The following is a 12,225-nucleotide window of genomic DNA, read 5'->3' as shown; positions in this document are numbered from 1 at the left end:
AAGTCCAGTCCTAATATTTATCAAGATCTAAGAGCACTTAATACAAATTACAACATTAACACAGAGAGTGACCTTGCATCTCTGTTATTCATATTTTCCTCTTTGTGTGTACAGGAGTTGAACATAGTCCAAATAAGCACAAGCATGTAAGTGTGTGCGTGGCAAAGAAACTGTGTTAATATTTTAACACAGTTATCCATTGGGTGAGCAGGGTCTTTCTCCTGCTAGGTCTTTGAGTAGATTTATAATGCAGTTAACATAGTATTGATAAACAGATTTCTTCTTAAGTGGACTTCCCGATTTAATTCTTATTACTTATTGTGTTCTCTTATTTCTTGAATTTCATGTTTGTTTGATTTCTAACACTTCATTGGCACTCAGTATATTGTACAGTACTTTATAAATAATCAGTAGTTATTAGCTATGTGCTTGATAGAAACATATTTAAGTGATATCCCTAGGTTTTAGGCACCTAAGCTACAACCATCCTTCTAGACATCTGACATATATTTCTAGCACTGATTTAAATTTGTTGATTATTATTTCCCAGGGGTGTTGGCCCATGTTTCTATGTAGAACCATTCTTTGGAGAATTTGCTTGAGATGTGATTAAGCCATGAGTAATATAGTTGTCCCTCAGAATAAGACTGATGTAAAACTAAATAATATTTTCCCGGACTTATTCTCTCTAGGACTCATAAAACATTCCAGAGTTGCCTGCCATTGTAAAACGTCATCCAAGCCAAGCAAGACACATATTCCTGTCATTAAGGACTCCACACCTAGAACTAGAGAGAAGTCCTCAGGCCTTCACCTAAGTGAGAATTCTTTCTATGTGAATAAAGAAAAAGGAGAGGAAAATTTACATTCTTCCATAAGGATAGAATACTTCACTTAAATTTTTCTACATGGAATTTCTGCTGTTGCACTAGAAAATACTTAGGAAAAAAGCATAGCTTTCCCTTAGAAGAGAAGATTACATCCTTAGAAATGTTATACCTATACCTTCATAAGACCACATTTCTAATCCTTGGCACTCTTTTTATGTTTAAACATGGGGGAATGGGAAGGGCATCTCAGTGCCTCAAAAATGAATATGATTTTATTTTAGATGTTGCCCTAAAACCACCTGAAATTTACCAGGACATTACTAAAATTAAGTATGTCCCAAGGACACATTAAATACTTGGTCAAGCCCGGTTGGCATGGCTCAGTGGTTGAGTGTCAACCTATGAACCAGGAGGTCATGGTTCGATTCCCGGTCAGGGCACATAACTGGTTTGTGGGCATGATCCCCTTTGTGGCGCATGCAGGAGGCAGCTGATCAGTGATTCTCTCTCACCATTGATGTTTCTATCTCTCTCTTCCTCTCCCTCTCTGAAATCAAGAACAAACAAACAAACAAACTAACAAACATTTTGGTTAAGAATGTACATTGTGGTCTAATTTTCTTCTCAAGTAATGCATAGCTCAAGCCATATGTTCCAGATGTTGCAATGTGCATCTGAAAATAATTTGGTCTATGACATGCAGTTTTGGTAATATAATATGCAAAAATTTTCTTCATTATCTTAAATTTTAACAATAGCAAGGCAACTTATTATTTTAAAGAAAATGAAGTCCCTGATTAAAAAATATTTCCTTTTTATTTTTTTGTTTTGCTCATCCTGACTGGATTCCCTATTAAATAAGTAATACTGAATTCACTTTTTGAAGTACATATATTTTGATTCCCCAAACTGCCAAAGACATTATGAAAAAGGAAAATCTGCATAAGTATTGATGTGAAACTCCTAAACAAATATGTCCACTCCATATTAGGAACATAAAATTGCTTGAAGACATTTCTTTTACCTTTATTGTAGAACACAAAGGGAACATATTGGGAAATAGATTCTCTTGGGTTTTGTTTATTTTTTTTGTCTTGAAAAAAATATTGATTTCATCACCTTAATTTTTAGAAGATATTTTTGCTAATTGTTTCTAATTATTTTCTGCTACTTTAAAGCTGTCACTCTGTTGTCTTCATCTATTCCTTAAGGACAATAACTTTGCTCCCATCTGCAGCACCAGAGTAATTTTCTTCTGGAAGGGTGATGCCTTTGGGTGGGGGCTCATCCCTTACGTAAATCAGTGGGCTCCACTCACCCTCCAGAAAGGCATTGCCAAGGGAGCCCTAGTCCAATCTCCTGCCTGCACTCAATCTCTTGTATGATTTGGCAACGTCTGTGGAGAATGTTTCTCATATGTCTGTGGTTCCCACCGTTTCTGTATTCTCATTCTAGACCAACTTAACCTCTAGCAATTTGTAAAAATAAAAAATAAAATAAAATAAAAAAGAGCATGTTTTCCTACAGTGCACTGCTATAGGTCAGCCGGGCTCAGGCCCTCTCTCTCATTGGAAGGTCTTAGATTTAGGGCCACTTGGTTGCCCTGGAATCTCAGCCACTTCAGCCTTTCTTGTTAGATCCAGAGTGATACTGTTTCTAGCAATCTGCATCTTCGGCAAAAAAAGGGTCTCAATCAATATCTTGTTTCTCATGAGCAATATAAAGATCTTAAAGTCTACTACCTCTAAATGCTTTATCGTCTTCTTAGTTTATTGCTATCATTTCTTAGGTCGTTGTATCTATCTTTTCCTGAGTCCACAAGTTAGAGGTTTTTATTGCTACATGTGACTGATTTTTTAGAAGTAGTTCCCTGAAAAGAATGTTTATCATTTTGTTTACTTACTATTTTTCTTATATATCAGATCATCTCTTTTGGGCCCATTAAAGCACTTTTAGGAAATATACTCCTCATTAATTTGTTGATAGTGAATACAGATGATGTTTGTTTGAAATATTTCTTATTCATAAATTTAGAAATACAGGTTCACTAGCACATAATTCAAGATTTACCCAGACATTAAAGATATTCCACTGATTTTTGGCTTATATTTGCATCAAGAAGCTGAATTTCAGTGTAAATATCTTAATTATAGACAATTTATCTTTTATTTCTTACTCTATGTATTTCTTTACTTTTTCCCTGCAGTTTTACTACTCTATATCAAGGTATGAATTTCGTTATATTTCTGTATAATCTTATTCTGCTTAATATAAAATCCTGTATATAAGAAATCATGCTTTTCACCAATTCTGCAATTGGTCTATTATCTTGTTGACCACTTTTTAAATTGTGTTATAATAACTATAATCTTAATTTGCCAATGAGTTTTATGACTATACATATATGAGGAAGAGGAGCCTTTTTATTTAATTCTTACATTTTTGTCATAGTTTTGTAGCCACAGTACACAGGAAGGAAAAAAAAATCATATATTACAAAATAAAGCGACACCTGGGGGAAGAAAAAAATATACTTCTGTTTCATGATTGTAGGTCACTTTCAGGCTATATTTCCATACCTAAGGATATAGTGTCTCAGGAGTGGAGATGGACTGAGAATTTTCTTCCCTCTGAGACAAAAAACAAAAAACAAAAAACATCCTAAGCTAAGCTGAGGAGAAGAAAACTCATTATTCTTAGCATAGTGTCATTTACCCTGCAGGCTTTCAACAATATAATTGATGATGATGATGATGTGACAGTCTTGTGTGTACACCTCTTTAGTCCTTGACATTATAACGTTCATTATCCTGCCTACACGTAACAAAATAAACTACAAAGTCAGTCAATATAAATTAGAATTTCAGGTGGTAAAATGATGTTAGATTTCAAAATAATAATTCTTTCTTCCGGATTCCTCTGTTATTCAAAACCACTTGCAGTGACAGCTTTTCTCTTTATTATTCTTTTACAGAAATCATCCCTGATTGCAATGAGCTCAGTCTCCAATTTTTGTGACAGGCATCTGAGAATTATGGCACTAGCATTTACCCTCTTGTTCACGTCAAACTGTTCCTTCTGTTCCTGAAAAATTCAGAAGATATGATATTTGAGCAATGCAGTCTTAAAGGATATAGGCAATTTCTATTGATGTCAATGATAGTGGCCTCTTGTTCTTGAAAAAAAGGCCTGACCCTTAGACCATCTCTAAGGACAATGTAGACACTGCTTTAATGGCAAATGACAAGGAAATGACTCATAGAATGGAGGAATTTCAAAACTCACAGGGATCCTGAGATTTCATTCCAGGCTTTTCATTTTATGTGTTCAGAAACTAAGTCTATATGAAAGTTTAATTTGCTCAAAGGCACATATTTATTTAGTTGCTAAATAATTGATTTATTAATCAATTAATACATCTTTTTTTTTTTTACCAACATTCCTTTTCTTTAGCACAAAACAATTTTGTGGGAAGTTGTTCAATACAGACAATATCATAGAGGTTGATTTTAAGAAGTAGAAATATGTGTTATCCAGCTTATTGATGCCAGCAGCCTAATTTGTCCAATGATAGGTATAAATCATGTCTGGAGCTTTTTTATTCATATTTTGACTCCTATTCAAAAATTTCTCTATGTTTTTACATGGGCCCTTCCCAGGGAAATGTAACAATAGATCAAGAAAATTCTCTCTCACTCATCTCAATTTGCCTGCATGAGATTTTGAAAGATTAAACAAATCGTTGATAAAAAATAAATCTGTTGTTCTTGTTTTGTTCTGTTTTTGCAATTTCAAGTATTTCCTTTAGAACTATTATCCCTATTTTTGCTTTAATCTGTGCTGTACATATGATAGGTTTCTACATTTTATGGAAAATATCAGATAAACTCCTTCACATTAAAAACAAATAGTTCATGATATTAATCTTAGTTATGTTTTAATTTAGAAGGAAGACTAGATGAAGAAACCTTTTATTTTAAAACTTCAGATGCTAGTGTCAGAAGGCTAATGGCTAATTTGTTAATCTAATACAGAGTCATATGGGGTGTATGGTAGTAATTTTTGCCTCTCATCACTACTGAATAATAACCAAACTTCAAAAGTGATCAAGATTGTATCCTTGAAAATGTTGTTTCTGATGTATTACTTAGAAAGTTAAGATGGCAAACATTATTTGCTGGAGCAGTTGATAACATACTTATTGCTTCCCCTCACCTTTTAAATTTAATGGACACTAATTTAGATTTGACTAAAACCCAGACATTTTTCCAAGTACTTTATTAATATTACTATGTACTCTTCATTAAAAACAAATATTTTCTCTAGGTCCTATTATTAACCCCATTACATAAATGAAGAAACTGAAGTTAAAGACATACATGGGAATATAAAGCCCAATATTTATTGAGCTTTCTTGAGGATATACAGATGGCCAACAGATATATGAAAATGTCACTAATTATCAGAGATGCAAATTAAAACCACACCTGTCAGTATGGCTATCATTAATAAATCAACAAGTAACAGAATTGGTGAGGAAGCAGAGAAAAGGGAACCCTCGTGCACTCTTGGTGGGAATGCAGATTGGTGCAGCCACCGTGGAAAGCAGTATGGAGATACTTCAAAAAAATTAAAAATGGAACTTCCTAGGACCCAGTGATTTCATTTCTGGGAATTTATCCAAAGAAACCTGAAGCACTAATTTGAAAGAATACATAGCACCCTTATGTTCATTTTAGCATTATTTACAGTAGCCAAGATTTGGAAGCAACCCAAGTGCTCATCAATAAATGAGTGGACAAAAAAAGCTGTGGTACCTTTACACAATGGAATACTACTCAGTTTTTTTTTTTTTTTGGGGGGGGGGGTTTGAAAAAAAGAAGGAAATCTTACCTTTCGCAACAGCATGGATGGGCCTGTAGAGTATTATGCTAAGTGAAATAAGCCAGTCAGAGAAAGACAAATATCATATGATTTCACTTATATATGAAATCTAATGAACAAAATAAACTAACAAAAAAAAAAACACAAAACAGACTCACAGATACAAAGAACAGACTGACAGCCATCAAGGGGAGGGGGTTTTGGGGGATGGGTGAAAAAGGTGAAGGGATTAAGCAAAACAACAAGAATAAAATACTCATAGATATAGACAATAGTATGGTGATTATCACAGGGAAAGGGTTGGAGGAAATAAAAGGGGGAGATAAATGATGGAAGGAGACTTCACTTGGGGTAGTGAACACACAATACAATATACATATGATATATTATGGAATTGTAAACCTGACACCTATATACTTGTATTAACCAATATTACCCTCCAAAAGTTGATAAATTAAAAAAATAATTATAACACATAAGCAGCATTTTTATCAGTTGGAAAACAAAAGATGACTAACATTTGGCAGTAGTTGCATTCTTGACATATAAAGTTAATTTTAAACTATTTAAATATTTTATTTCATTGTTGATGTATATACATCCTTTATTTACATTTTAGAATGATTTTTGTTGATTTGATTCTTCCCTCTTAAAAGAACTGCTGAAAATAGTTAATGATCTATAAAACAGACTTCTGGTTCCAGTAAGAAGATCCTTACATACTTTTTACCTGAATCATTTGGTATTTACCTTTCTAATATGAATAAGAAACACATTAATTTGACTTTTATATAATGGAGGTCATTAAATATTTATTGAGGTACCATGACTATACCTTATCAGTAGTTAAATGTTCCTCTTACAAAGGAGATTAGAGAGATAAATGGTTGCTTTGCTTTATATTATAAAACTTGTTCATCATTGTCATTAAGGTTGAACTATAAAAAAGTAGTAGAAAATGATAAAATAGATATAGCTAGAAACCCATTACAAAGATTAAATAGACATTAAAAATTTTCCAAAATTGCTTAAGATTACTATTTCTTTTTCTGTATGTGTATTTATATCTTATTAAAATGCATCACATAAAAGTCAAGCCTGAGCTTCTGCTCCTTTAAGACCCTCCATACCCAATGTAACCACTGATGAATGTGCATGTATCCTGCAGTTTTGTGTCTTTATATATCTAAAAGTCTTCTATTGTTTTGTGTGGGTGTTAAAAAGGTTAAAAATATAGTATTGTACAGTACATGTAGAGATTTACAGCTTTTCTATATTTACTCAACATTATGATTTTGAGATATATCCATATTTCCTTCTGTAGTCTTGTTTATTCAATGTAATTATGTATACACAAAATTTTACTTTATTATTAAATCACCTATGCTATATAATAGAGGTACTATGTAAATCAACCCTCACGCTATAACACTGTCACAAGATGGCGGTGCACACCGTGTGGGCAAGGCAGCAGGGGCAGGACCGGCAACTCCTCTGTGCAGCTTCTGCCAGGGTTCTCACAGCCCCACGAGGGCACGGGGGTCCCAGCGTTTTCTTCGAGTGACTGCTGGGGTTTCCAAGGCCCCACACACATGCCCTGTGGGGGTCCCGGTGTTCACTTCATGTGGCTTCTGCTGGGGTTTCTGTGGCCCTGCATGCATGCATTGTGGGGGGTCATGGTGGCCACCTTGCACGAATTCTGCCTGGATTTCTGCGGCCCCGCATATGCACCATGGGGCAGGGTCTGGCAGCTGCTGCACGCAGCCCGGAGGTGGGGCATCAGAATGGGACTCCAGGACTCAGGGCCATCCCGTGGCACACCGGCCACATGGGATGGGACTCCGGGATTCTGGGCAGTCCCATGGCACGGGGGGGGGGGGGGATGTCTGGGTCTTGTGTGATTTCACGCAATGGGCCACTAGTATATATATAAAAGCCTAAGCAACTGTTACAACTGGATGATCGGACAAGCGAACAACTGTCCAGGTGTTATGATGTGCACTGACCACCAGGGGCAGGCGCTTAATGCAGGAGCTGCCCTCTAGTGGAATTACGCTCCCACAGCCAACCTCCTTTGGTCCCTCCCCCTGGCCAGCTGTTCCAAAAGGGCCCGATCACCAGGCAGGCTGAGGGACCCCACCCATGCATGAATTTGTTCAACAGTCCTCTAGTCCTATCTAATAATAGACAAACATGGTAATTAACCATACCTCTGACAAGCTTCCCATTGGCGAATCAGGGCGATATGCAAATTAACTGCCAACCAAGATGGCGGCCGGCAGCCAGGCAGTAGAAGCGAACAGGAGGCTTACTTGCTCCAGCGATGGAGGAAGCCAAGGTTCCCCGCCTACCACTGCTGGCCTCTGAGCTGCACGCTAAAAAACAATGTTGCAATTATAGAAGCTAAACAAACCCCAGAAACCTGCTTTCAGCCAGCCGGGCCTCAGAGCTGGAGCTGCAACAGTGTTTCAATTATAGAAGCCAAACAAACCCAGGTACCTGCTTTCAGCAGCCGAGGTCTCAGAGCTGGAGCCGAGCCTCAGAGCTAAATCCGGCTCTCAGTTCCAGTGACAGCCATAGAAGGTAAATAAATCCCAGAATAAAAGAAAAAAAGAAAAAAAGGAGAGGTTGGGAGCTTCAGTCACCCGCCAACCTGAAAACGGCCCTCAGCCCGTCACCCAGACTGGCCAGGCACCCCAGTGGGGACCCCCACCCTGACGGGTGTGTGACCAGCTGCAAACAGCCATCATCTCCTCATCCAGGCTGGCCAGGCACCCAAGCGGGACCCCCACCCTGATCCAGGACACCCTTTAGGGCAAACCAGCCGGCCCCCACCCATGCACCAGGCCTCTATCCTATATAGTAAAAGAGTAATATGCAAACTGACCCTAACAGCAGAAAGACTGGGAATGACTGGTCACTATGACATACACTAACCACCAGGAGCTACCCTTTGGTGGTCAGGGCACTCTCACATGGGAGGAGCTCTGTTAAGCCACAAGTCAGGCTGATGGCTGCCAGTATAGCAGTGGTGGTGGGATCCTCTCCTGCCTCCTCAGCAGCACTAAGGATGTCCGACTGTAGCTTAGGTCTGCTCCCCGCTGGCAAGTGGACATCCCCCGAGGGCTGCTGGGCTGCCAGAGGGATGTCTGATTGCCAGCTTAGGCCCAATCCCCTGGGCAGCAGGCCTAAGCCAGCAGATGGTCATCCCCCAAGGGGTCCCAGACTGCGAGAGGGCACAAGCAGGGCTGAGGGACCCCCCAACCCCCGAGTGCACAAATTTTTGTGCACCAGGACTCTAGTCCTATATAATAAAAGCCTAATATGCTAAGTGTCTAGTCATCCGGTGACCGGTCAACTGTTCAACCAATCAAAGCATAATATGTTAATGATATGCTGAAGCCATTCAACCTCTCACTATCATAAGCAGTGACCACTAGGGGGCAGACCCTCCGACCTGTAAATTAGCTTGATGCTGGAGTCCAGCCCATCGGGACTGAGCAAGATGGGCCAGACACTCCCTGGAACCCTCCCACAGTTCCTCCCCGGCTGGCCAACCTCCACCTCCCATGTCCCTCCCTGGCCAGCTGGCCCTGATCAGCCCAATAGGGACTGGATGAGATGGGGCTGGACATGCCTTGGAACCCTCCTGTGCTCCCTCCCCAGCCCCAATCATGCATTGGTGGGGTCCCTCAGCCTGGCCTGCACCCTCTTGCAATCTGAGACCCTTTGGAGGATGTTGGAGAGCCAGTTTTGGCCAGATCTCGCAAGCCACTCCCTTTAGGAGGGCGCCAGATGCAGGGCTCACAGTTGATTGGGCGCAAGCCGGCACAGTGTGTGGCAGGCACAGTGGCGCCAAAATGAGTGGGAGCAGCAGGTAGCATTGAACTGCGGGTTTTGGCCTGATCCCAGCAGGCCACCCCAAGGGATCCTGTTCTTGCACGAATTTGTGCACCAGGCCTCTAGTATTTTATAATTTCCTTTTTAAACCACTCCAGAGACTTACATGCCTCTTAGCTAATGGTATAATTGTATCATATTATTTCAATTCAAGTTCTTCCTTCAAAGAGTCATCAGAATAACATGAATTGAAGTTCCGAACACTTGTTGTCTCCTGCTGCTGAATGTCCATCATAATTTGTTTTTGCTACATAGCCATTTCTTTTCTAAGTTCATGTTGTGCATCAGTGAGTAGAGTATCATGATTCTTCTCCAAGTCCTCCCTGCTCTTTGTGAACTGCTCATACAGCTGTTTAGTTGTTTTCCATCTCTGGCTCTGAACAACTCTAGATTGCTGGAAAACCTTTTGTTGCTATACAAATAAATTAGCTAGTTTATCTTCTTGTTTCTCAGCTTTCTGTACATTATCTCCTACTGCTGAATCAAAGTCAGAATCTGCTGAGGAGATTCTTGGTTAAGTTACTGCCTTTGATCTTGTTGATCATTCCAAATATGATAAACTTTCTGGTTACATTTTTGAGAGAAGCCCTGGTATACATTGCTAGATTTTTCCCTTTATAAGAAGAGCCTTGTTAATGTCAGCGTCAGATTTTTCCAGCATATTCTGTACTCTACACCCCCACATCCTCACACATCTTCAAATATTCCTGCAGAAGTCCTTTTCTTCCTTCACATGCTTATTAATTACTAGAGACTTAATGTCAATAACATCCTCCTCTGAATTACTCAGATATTTTTTATCTTCTTTCTCAAAGTCATAGGTTCTTTTTTTTAAATATATTTTATTGATTTTTTACAGAGAGGAAGGGAGAGAGATAGAGAGTTAGAAACATCGATCAGCTGCCTCCTGCACATCTCCTACTGGGGATGTGCCCGCAACCCAGGTACATGCCCTTGACCGGAATCGAACCTGGGACCTTTCAGTCTGCAGGCCGACGCTCTATCCACTGAGCCAAACCGGTTTCAGCAAGTCATAGGTTCTTAAAACCTGATCCTCCATTGATGCCTTCCCAGATTTCCCAGGATGTTTGTTTTTTTTTGTTGGTGTTGTTTTGCCTGGAGGGCACCTTAGTTGGATGTTTTATGACTGAGGTATCTACTTTGCCGCCACGATGCTCCTCTCTTTTTATGGATTCAATATTGCTATTAATAGTGTTGCTTAAACTTCATTTACTTAACAATCTTTTCTGTGCCTACTCTGCAAAGGTAAATGTCTGCTCTACAATGTGGGAATTGCTGAAATCTATGTATAAAACCCTAAGTGACCAGTTGAGCATTTGACCTGTTGCTATGACCAGGAGCTGCCCCCTGGTGGTCAGTGTGCTCCCACAGTGGGAACACTGCTCAACTGACTGACAGGTGCCAGACACTGGGCTCACAGCAGGCGAGCACAGCTACTGTGGTGTGAGCCTTTCTTGTCTCCAGGGGGGCGCTATTGAGCAGTGGCAGCAGGTGCAGCAGGGCCAGGAAGAGTGGGAGTGGTGCAGCACAGCCGAAGCTCAAGCTCCTCCCTGGCCGCCTGAGGCTTCATGCAGTACTACATCCCTCGGGGGATGTTGGACTGCCGGTTTTGGCCTGATCCCCGCAGGCCAGGCAGCGGGATTGGGCCTGAAACTGGCAGTCCGACATCCCCCGAGGGGTCTTGGACTACAAGAGGGAACAAGCCAGGCTGAGGGAACACACCAGTGCACAAATCTGTGTACCAGGCCCCTAGTTATAAATAAGATTTTTATAAGAAATGATACCTGATTTCAGTTTACTCTAAAAATTTGTTCCACTTATTTCCACACAAATAAATTTCAAGTTTTCCTACCATTCTATATGTAATAGAATAAAGATAGTACCATCAACTTCACGTAAGAAAATAAATCCTTGATGTTCTAATTTTCTTATTCAAATACTATTATAATGTTTCTCCTTCTACAAAGGATGAGAAAAAAAAGAAAAATAAAATATAAGAATTATCATTTTGTTTTTGTCGTCCAAATTACATTAGACTCAATATATATTTTTATTTTCCAAGTTGTTGCTGATTCTGAATCAGGATGGGTGGACAAATGATCTCAGCTATAATAATTAACTAGAAAGCATTAGTGGCTCATTGTTGTTATTTATATGGTTTGTGCAGTATTAGTGGTTGGGAGAAGACATTCCTTAAGAGTGGCGGAAGTAGAGGACCATCTTACTAGAAATAAAATTGTTTTTGAAGTTCATTTAACTGAGCATTTTAGGGAAATATCTCTGGGAAAAACCTATAAAGGGTTATAGCTTTTCTAAGGATCATAACTCTTACTCTCTGATATTCAGGCAGCAGGTAGTAACCATCATGCTTAAGATTGTGCTTCCCCGTACTGTTGACACCATTAAAATTTCTAGAGATGTTTGTAGCAGAGAGGATTACAGGCAGTGGCAAATCTATGAGGCACTAAGGATGATGTGGACATAGGAAAGATACCCATGATAAACAAAGTGAATTGGTAATATAGGAATGGTTCAAATATTAATACATGGTAAGGGAGAGTCACATATTTGCCACATAATATATGGACTA

The 12,225-nt window shown here is 39.3% G+C and overlaps 1 pseudogene across 1 annotated transcript; it reads right to left on the bottom strand.

Annotated features, from left to right (window-relative positions):
- Window positions 1-9,753: 9,753 nt before the first annotated feature.
- Window positions 9,754-11,999, bottom strand: LOC308535991 (synaptonemal complex protein 3-like; annotated as a pseudogene). The gene is made up of 2 exons: window positions 11,968-11,999; window positions 9,754-10,341 (listed from the first exon to the last, which is right to left on the bottom strand). The product of its transcript is annotated as a synaptonemal complex protein 3-like (transcript).
- Window positions 12,000-12,225: the final 226 nt, after the last annotated feature.

The sequence above is a fragment of the Myotis nattereri genome (assembly GCF_964212035.1).
Source record: "Myotis nattereri genome assembly, chromosome: 1".
NCBI lineage: Eukaryota > Metazoa > Chordata > Mammalia > Chiroptera > Vespertilionidae > Myotis > Myotis nattereri.
The sequence above is the reverse complement of the archived record's forward strand: the minus strand, read 5'-3'. Positions and strand labels throughout refer to the sequence as shown.